Genomic DNA, 10,056 nt, shown 5'->3' with positions numbered 1-10,056 from the left:
CTTGAGTGTAACGCCTACTGCTGCTGGCGCTGCTGTTGTTGCTGCTGGGAGTCGATCGTCATCCCAGAGGGGAAGTCGGAAGACCACTTGTACTACTTCCAGTAAGCAATTGACTGTCCAACAGTCCTTTGCGAGGAAGATGAAATATCACAGCAGTCATCCTGCTGCAAAGCGGATAACTCAGGCCTTGACAGCTGTGTTGGTGTTAGACGTGCATCCAGTATCTACCATTAGTTCACAGGGACTTAGAGAATTTCTTGAGGTAGTGTGTCCCCGGTACCAAATACCATCTAGGTTCCACTTCTCTAGGCAGGCGATACCGAGAATGTACACAGACGTCAGAAAAAGAGTCACCAGTGTCATAAAAAATGCAGTTGTACCCAATGTCCACTTAACCACGGACATGTGGACAAGTGGAGCAGGGCAGACTAAGGACTATATGACTGTGACAGCCTACTGGGTAGATGTATTGCCTCCCGCAGCAACAACTGCAGCGGCGGCACCAGTAGCAGCATCTCGCAAACGCTAACTCGTTCCTAGGCAGGCTATGCTTTGTATCACCGCTTTCCAGAAGAGGCACACAGCTGACAACCTCTTACGGAAACTGAGGAACATCATCGCAGATTGGCTTACCCCAATTGGGGGTTTGTGACATCGGACAACGCCACCAATATAGTGCGTGCATTACATGTGGGAAAATTCCAGCACGTCCCATGTTTTGCACATACAATGAATTTGGTGGTGTAGAATTTTTTTTAAAAAGACAGGGGCGTGCAAGAGATGCTGTCGGTGGCCCGAAGAATTGCGGGCCACTTTCGGCATTCAGCCACCGCAAACACTCCTGAACATTCCCCGCCATCAGCTGAAGCAAGAGGTGGTAACGAGGTGGAATTCAACCCTCTATATGCTTCAGAGGATGGAGGAGCAGCAAAAGGCCATTTAAGTCTATATATCTGCCTACGATATAGGCAAAGGAGGGGGAATGCACCTGACTCAAGCGCAGTGGAGAATGATTTCAACGTTCTGCAAGGTTCTGCAACCCTTTGAACTTGCCACAAGTGAAGTCAGTTCAGACACTGCCAGCCTGAGTTAGGTCATTCCCCTCATCAGGCTTTTGCAGAAGCAGCTGGAGAGATTGAAGGAGGAGCTAAAACGGAGCGATTCCGCTAGGCATGTGGGACTTGTGGATGGAGCCCTTAATTCGCTTAACCAGGATTCACGGGTGGTCAATCTGTTGAAATCAGAGCACTAAATTTTGGCCACCGTGCTCAATCTTAGGTTTAAAGCCTATTAGCCTACGTTGTATCTCTCTTTCAGGCAGACACAAGTCTGCAGATGTTCAAAGACCTGCTGGTGAGACATTTGTAAAGTCAAGCAGAACGTGACACGCCAACAGCTCCTCCTTCATTTTCTACCGCCACTGGAGCTGCCAGGAAAAGGATCAAATTTCCAAAACCACCCGCTGGCGGCGATGCAGGGCAGTCAGGAGCGAAAACTGACATCTGGTCCGGACTGAAGGACCTGCCAACGATTACTGACATGTCGTCTACTGTCACTGGATATGATTCTGTCACCATTGAAAGAATGGTGGAGGATTATATGAGTGACATCATCCAAGTAGGCATGTCAGACAGTCCGTACGTATACTGGCAGGAAAAAGAGGCAATTTGGGGGCCCTTGCACAAACTGGCTTTATTTTACCTAAGTTGCCCCCCCCCCCACCCCCTCCAGTGTGTACTCCGAAAGAGTGTTTAGTGCAGCCGGTCACCTTGTCAGCGATCGGCGTACGAGGTTACTTCCACAAAACGTGGAGAAGATGATATTCATCAAAATTAATTATAATCAATTCCTCCGTGGAGACATTTACCAGCAATTGCCTCCAGAAAGTACACAGGGACCTATGATGGTGGATTCCAGTGGGGACGAATTAATACTCTGTGAGGATGGGGATGTACACAGTGAAAGGGGTGAGGAATCGGGGGATGATGATGAGGTCGACATCTTGCCTCTGTAGAGCCAGTTTGTGCAAGGAGAGATTCATTTCAGCCATAGTCGTGTGGCAGACCCTGTCGCTGAAATGATGGGTTTGTTAAAGTGTGCATGTCCTGTTTATACAACATAAGGGTGGGTGGGAGGGCCCAAGGACAATTCCATCTTGCACCTCTTTTTTATTTTTATTTATCTTTGCATCATGTGATGTTTGGGGCCAATTTTTTTTAAGTGCCATCCTGTCTCACACTGCAGTGCCACTCCAAGATGGGTATGGTCCTTTGAAGAAAAAAGGACAAAAAAGCAACTATAGGCCTTTTCCAGGGCACACTTGAAAATTTGTAATGATGAATTTATTAAAACATAACTTTTATTATTATATACTTAAAAAAAGGAAAAGCGAGAGCAAGCGTCCATATTCAAGGAACATCAATGTTCACAAGTACTGATGTACTATAATGTAGGCGAAATGAGCGAAAATAAGTGGTCCCTCATTCAATGTAATGATATATTACACTTCTGTCCTCTATAATAGGAATTTTAATGAAATGAGGTCACTCCCTCGGGTCTAATATAATCAATAGATGCCAGGAACCTGCGGTCAAGTTCCTGTCGTGGGTCCCAAAATTGTATTAAATATTGGAGAAAAAAAATACCTACGGTACCTTGTATTCCCTGGTAGTTTCCTATCCAGGTACTGACCAGGCCATGCATTGCTTGGCTTCCAAGATCAGACGAGTTTGGGCATACTCAGTGCGGTCTGACCGTAGGTAAATTTATCTCCTAGGCGCACTGTTTTCTGATTGAATTGGGACCCAGGATGTAACTCACAGAAAAAAAATTACATATAAGATTTTGAGTAATCAAAAGTCAGACTGTCAGAATGATAGCCGTAAAATATCATTTACCATTGCATTTACTGAAGGTTGCGTATTTCCCCTCATAGATGAATATATCGAATCTACACATGCAGTAATATTGAATTAATGCTGAAAGTATATTCATAACATAATTATGGCAAACAGCAGGTACGACTGAAAATGTTTTTTCAAAAAACACTTTGATATAAAGCAATATCCTGGGCAGAAAAAAAGGGCCAGTGATAATCACGATTATTGAAAGCAAAGCAATATTTTACAATCCTATGTAATTCAAGTACTGAAAATCCCTCATTATGAACAAAAATACCACAGGCAATGTATGCCACTGGAGATAATTTAAATCAAATAGTAAAGCAATATATTAATATCAAATGATGTAATTCAATATATTACCCAGTATTATAAATTCTGAGATTAACTAATACATAAATGCATCTGTCCCTTGCATACAGATTCCTCTTTGTCCACCCTTGCGTTATGATCATATATTGATAACAGTTTTAATCATGCAAAATCATAAATAGTATAAATACATCAATATTAGAAGCCTCCACCACATCCCTGCTAGCTGGGAAGTATGTGGGGAATGCTGTGGCTGAAAAGGGGGGGGGGGGGAATGAGGCTGGGTGAGGAAACCTGTTTTCCGGCCTGGGGCCGGTGGTGTCTTACCCAACCTGACGAGGGTAACTGTGAGCCAGGGAACAAAGCCTAGAACCGAGGAGTGAGGCGCCGGTGGCCGCGGTCCGTACGGCCGGAAGTTCGGGCACCGGAACCGGAAGTGATGCGCGTTTCGCTCCGAGAGCTTGGTCACATGATCGCCTGATACCACTCCAAGATGGGCCAGGTGTTTGTGCCGGCCACTTGGGTCGCTTAGCTTAGTCATCCAGGGACTTCGTTGCAAATTTTAGTACTAAAAATAATATTGTGAGGTGTGAGGTGTTCAGAATAGACTGGAAATTAGTGGAAATTATGGTTATTGAGGTTAATAATACTATGGGATCAAAATTACCCCCAAATTCTATGATTTAAGCTGTTTTTGAGGGGTTTTTGAAAAACAAAACACCCGAATCCAAAACACACCCGAATCTGACAAAAAAAATTAAAGGAGGTTTTGCCAAAATGCGTCCGAATCCAAAACACGACCGCGGCACCGAATCCAAAACCAAAACACAAAACCCGAAAAATGTCCGGTGCACATCACTACATAGTATACAGTATAAGAAATATACAGTAGTGCTCAAAAATCTTTTGTCAAATAGTTTTCTATAAATTTCTTTATTGTTCCACACTGTCAACAAAAGCTGCTTATTATTTTAGAAGCTAATTACAAAATTTGGGAACAAAACTGGTCACTGTACAATCTTTGTATGCTAATAAAGAAAGTACAATATCCTGAGGGTCAGAAGTGTTTTGACAGTACTTACTTACCCTTTCATTAAATTCATACCCTGCAAAAAACAAAACAAAACGGAATCTTTCAACAGCACTATTCTGGTTATTACAGTATGAGTAATCTTGAGTCCTTATACTTCTGTCTAGCTCTTCCCAGAAGTGCTCAATGGCAGACAGCGCAGTTGCCCTGAGGGTGTAACTGCCCGCATTCCAAGTCAGCGGCTTGTAATGAGTCAATTTGACAAGCCGCCTGTGTCTGCCGGAGGAGGAGAGGACGAGGAGCAGATCCCGGGCAGGTGAGAAGGAAGAGGAAGGAGGGGGAGGAGGGAGCCGCAGCAGCGCTATGTAACTGGTAGCGGCGCCACTGCAGCTGTACCTCTCCTTCCATATAGGCTGGCCGCCGTCACCTCAGTGAATGCTTGGATGCGCTTCCCTCATCCCAGCATTCACAGTGGTGGCGGCCAGCCAATGTGGAAGGAGAGGGACAGTTGCATGTGGCGCCACTACCATCTACACTGCGCTGCTGCGGCTCCGGAATCCCCCTCCCTCCTGCTCCTTCTTCCCTGCTTCCGGAGCTGCCATCACCGAGGAGCTTGACTGCCTGAGCCAGCGGAGAGATGGTAAGTATCAAGTATTCTGTCTGTCTGTCTATCTATCCTGCCATAATGTTCAAAAAGGGGGACGCTGGCTGCCGTAATGTGTAAAAAGGGGGACGCTGGCTGCCGTAATGTGTAAAAAGGGGGGCGCTGGCTGCCGTAATGTGTAAAAAGGGGAATCTGTCTGTCGTAATGTGTAAAAAGGGTTACGCTGTCTGCTGTAATGTGTAAAAAGGGGATGCTGTCTACCGTAATGTGTAAAAAGGGAGGGCGCTGTTTGCCGTAATGTGTAAAAAGGGGGATGCTGCTGTAATGTGTAAAAAGGGGACGCTGTCTGCCGTAATGTGTAAAAACAGGGACTAGCTGCCGTAATGTTTAAAAAGGGGGACCCTGTCTGCCGCATTGTGTAAAAAGAGGACGCTGTCTGCAATAATGTGTAAAAGGGGCTCTACCTGGTGTAGTGAAGCTACTGTTCGGCATAATCTGAATAATGGAGACTACTGTGCATCGTAATATCAATTGGTATTATTTTGTGGCCACACCCCTTCCCCATGAAGCCACGCATCTATATATTTTTGCACGCCTACGGCACGCACTGCACCTATTTTACATATGGGGGGGGGGCGCCAATGACGTTTCTTGCACACAGTTCTAAAATGTCTAGTTACGGCACTGCTGAATGGAATGTAGTTCATTACTTTTGTAACATCCAGGTAAGTATGGTGTTAGTGTAAGGCAGTGGTTCTCAAGCGGTGTACGTGGCACCCTTGGGTGGGGCAGATATTACATGTGCAGAGAGAGTTAGATTTGGGTGGGTTATTTTGTTTCTGTGCAGGGTAAATACTGGCTGCTTTATTTTTACACTGCAATTTAGATTTCAGTTTGAACACACCACACCCAAATCTAACTCTCTCTGCACATGTTATATTTGCCTCCCCTGCAGTGCACATGGGGGGTAATTCAGACCTGATTGCTAGGCTGCGTTTTCGTACAGTGAGCGATCATGGCTAAACTGCGCATGCATATGTACCGCAATGCGCAGGTGCGTTGCACGGGTACAAAGCGGATAACCGCTCAGCAATTGGTTTGTGCGAAGGATCTATTCGCACGGGCATTCACAAGGAGATTGACAGGGAGGAGTCGTTTGGTGGGTGGCAACTGACCGTTTTTTGGGAGTGTTTGGAAAAACGCAGGCATGTCCAAGAGTTTGCGTGGCGGGTGTCTGGCGACAATTCCGGTGCTGAACAGGCTGAAGCGATCGCAGCGGCTGAGTAAGTCCTGGGCTGTATAGACCCTGAACAAAATCTGTTTGTACAGGTCTGCTACACATGCGTTCGCACAGCTAAAATACATTCCCCATGAAGGCGGCGACTATCTGATCGCAGCAGTGCAAAAATCGCCTGCTAGCGATCAGGTCTGAATTAGGCCCATGGTTTTGCTCAACTGCTAACAAATTTGCAGCAGCGATCACGTCTAAATTAGGCCCCATAACTGTTGCATACGGTTCTACTGGACATTAGATGCTTTCTGTAGCTCAGCTCAGTCCAGGCACTCTTTGTAAACTCTGATTGACAATATATGATAAAAGGGGTGTCTGTCCCTGAAGAAGTGGATCCTGAGTTTGTTTACACCTCCTAGACCTCCTATTGTATGTCCTCAGTGCCTTCAGAAAATGTCTGTCTGAGTTGTATGCAGCTAGTAGTGTCTGCTCTGATTTGCTGCCTGTATATTAGCCCTGTAAAAATAGCTTATTCTCATCGGGATGGCAATTAATACTGTAGCTGAGGAGCTCACAGTTTTTCTGGTTATCAATGAGCTGCGCTTAGCTGAATCGGGCTGACTGCTCCCTGAGCTAGCTACAGATGGAGCTGCACTCAACTAGTGCGGCTTCATCCCAAATATGCACTCCTGGTGGGACTAGGCGATCCGGCACCTAGCCCAGCTATGGGAGTGCACAGAGACGCTCACATTGTAGTGAATGTGGCGCGTGCAAGTCTCACACGCACACGCATCCCATTCACAGCGATAGGCGGGACTCCGCGGGCACGCTGGGGCGCAGATGAAGCCATGATTAGCGTGGCTCCATCTGTAGTTACTCTGCTTTCAGCTTGGTATGGCTCTTCATATGGAATTCTATTGTTTCCTTTCACAGGTGCTGAATTAGAAAAGTGTGACCTGTTCCCTGTGTTACTCACCAGCTGTTGCTCTGAAGAGGAGACACCTACAGTACAGGCCCGCCTATGCTGGGAGGGAAACAGCTGCATCACCCCCTCTGGGTTAACTGGAATATGGCTATCTCTCAGTCTCCAACGTCACTGCTGCTACCGTTTGCCACTGCTATTCAGAGGGAACAGCACAGCTACACATTAGGTTCCTCATCTGCCACTGTCAAGCTCTCACTTATCCGATCACTGGGGACACAGCTACCACCCGCAGTGCAGCTCTCACTGTTCAAGTTGGCCTCTCGGCCCTACAGCAATGTTTTTTTTTTAAACCTGTCAGTTAACTGACCCAGCACATGCTAGCACCCTCCCCATGTGACTCTCACTGAACCAGCAGTGGTCATGTACCACATGCAGCGTGGGATATGTCTTTAACCATTTCCCTGGTGTATGTCACAAGTCAAGCTGCATTTTGTAGGGAGAAAAGGGCACATCCGTGGCAACTCTGATAGGGTGCCACACTTTGACCTGGCCACTCCAGTTCATGACTGTCTTTTTTGTGGCAGAAATTTTGAATAGTTTTGGAACATTGGCCCAATGTTCCAAAAACTATTAAAAATTTCCTCCTCAAAAAAAAAAAAAAAGTCATGAACTGAAGTGGTCAGATCAAAGTAATGAACTACATCCCATTGAGCACTTCTGGGAAGAACTAGACAAAAGTATAAGGACTCAAGAGTACTCAAACCAGAAAAACCAGAATAGTTGCTGTTGTCTTGACAAATCCCATTTTGTGTTATTTTTTTGCAGGCTATGGTGCCTATTTATCCAAGGATGCGGATATGGTTTGATAAAATCGCCCGAATCTGCACTGTGATAATTGATTACATCGCAGGGATGTATCAATTATCACATGCAGAGACAGAGCTTGCAAAGTCTGTCCCTGCGATGACAACCCGCAGCATCATCAGGGTACTTTTTGGGAAAAATACCCCAATGTCCTGCTGCGCATGCGCCACCACCGCCCATGTCACCGCTACCACTGGGATGACCCCCCCCCATCGTGACTACCCCCCTGCATCCCCCCCACACTATAAATATACTTACCAGTCTAGGGAGCAGATGATCGCTGCTCCCTCAGAGCTGTCTGGTGCAAGACCCTGTGCGCTGCTGTGACCCCCGATGATGTAAAGTGAGCTGCCATTTTGCCGGCTCCCTATTCTAGTAAGTATGTGGGTTTTTTTTTTTTACGTAAGTTCTTTTTACACGGGGCCGAGCGACTCGGATCTTCCCGCCTTGCTCGGTTAACCCGAGCGCGCCCCGAACGTCATCATCCCGCTGTCGGATTCTCGCGAGGCTCGGATTCTATCGCGAGACTCGGATTCTATATAAGGAGCCACGCGTCGCCGCCATTTTCACACGTGCATTGAGATTCATAGGGAGAGGACGTGGCTGGCGTCCTCTCCGTTTATAGAGAAGAGAGTGAGACAGTAGAGAGAGACACAGTAGTAATTTTGGGGGAGCATTAGGAGGAGTACTAGTAGTTACTTGCTGAAGTGATAGATAGTGTGACTGTATTATCTGACTTGTGGGGGAGACACTGACAGTGGGGAGCAGTTAGAGTCTGAGAGCAGGACTCAGGGAGTACATATAACGTACAGTGCACACTTTTGCTGCCAGAGTGCCACACTGCCATTGTGACCACACTGACCACCAGTATAATATATATTGTGATTGTCTGCTTAGGAGTACTACTTGCAAGTTGCTGATAGTGTGACCAGTGACCTGACCACCAGTTTAATAATCACCACCAGTGAGTTTAATATATATATATATATATATATATATATATATTTGTATATAATATATATATAATATTGTATACCACCTACCCGTGTTTTTTTTTTTTTCCTTTCTTCTTTATACATACTACTATAGTAGCTTACTGTAGCAGTCTGCGGTGCTGCTGAGCTGACAGTGTCCAGCAGGACTGTCATCAGTCATTACATAATAAATATATCTACCTGTCCGGCTGCAGTACTAGTGTGATATAATATATATTGATTTCATCTCATTATCATCCAGTCTATATTAGCAGCAGACACAGTACGGTAGTCCACGGCTGTAGCTACCTCTGAGTCTTTTAGTTGTGCCTATTAAAATATGGAGAACAAAAATGTTGAGGTTTGCAAAAATAGGGAAAGATCAAGATCCACTTCCACCTCGTGCTGAAGCTGCTGCCACTAGTCATGGCCGAGACGATGAAATGCCAGCAAACGTCGTCTGCCAAGGCCGATGCCCAATGTCATAGTACAGAGCATGTAAAATCCAAAACACCAAATATCAGTAAAAAAAGGACTCCAAAATCTAAAATAAAATTGTCGGAGGAGAAGCGTAAACTTGCCAATATGCCATTTACCACACGGAGTGGCAAGGAACGGCTGAGGCCCTGGCCTATGTTCATGGCTAGTGGTTCAGCTTCACATGAGGATGGAAGCACTCAGCCTCTCGCTAGAAAACTGAAAAGACTCAAGCTGCAAAAGCACCGCAAAGAACTGTGCGTTCTTCGAAATCCCAAATCCACAAGGAGAGTCCAATTGTGTCGGTTGCGATGCCTGACCTTCCCAACACTGGACGTGAAGAGCATGCACCTTCCACCATTTGCACGCCCCCTGCAAGTGCTGGAAGGAGCACCCGAAGTTCAGTTCCTGATAGTCAGATTGAAGATGTCAGTGTTGAAGTTAACCAGGATGAGGAGGATATGGGTGTTGCTGGCGCTGGGGAGGAAATTGACAAGGAGGATTCTGATGGTGAGGTGGTTTGTTTAAGTCAGGCACCCGGGGAGACACCTGTTGTCCATGGGAGGAATAGGGCCGTTGACATGCCTGGTGAAAATACCAAAAAAATCAGCTCTTCGGTGTGGAAGTATTTCACCAGAAATGCGGACAACATTTGTCAAGCCGTGTGTTGCCTTTGTCAAGCTGTAATAAGTAGGGGTAAGGATGTTAACCACCTCGGAACATCCTCCCTTATACGTCA

General features: G+C 46.0%; 1 pseudogene; it reads right to left on the bottom strand.

Annotated features, from left to right (window-relative positions):
• Window positions 1-2,642: 2,642 nt before the first annotated feature.
• Window positions 2,643-2,761, bottom strand: LOC134912880 (5S ribosomal RNA; annotated as a pseudogene).
• Window positions 2,762-10,056: the final 7,295 nt, after the last annotated feature.

This window comes from Pseudophryne corroboree, chromosome 4, assembly GCF_028390025.1.
Source record: "Pseudophryne corroboree isolate aPseCor3 chromosome 4, aPseCor3.hap2, whole genome shotgun sequence".
Lineage (NCBI taxonomy): Eukaryota > Metazoa > Chordata > Amphibia > Anura > Myobatrachidae > Pseudophryne > Pseudophryne corroboree.
This window is presented reverse-complemented; position numbering and strand designations above follow the sequence as displayed.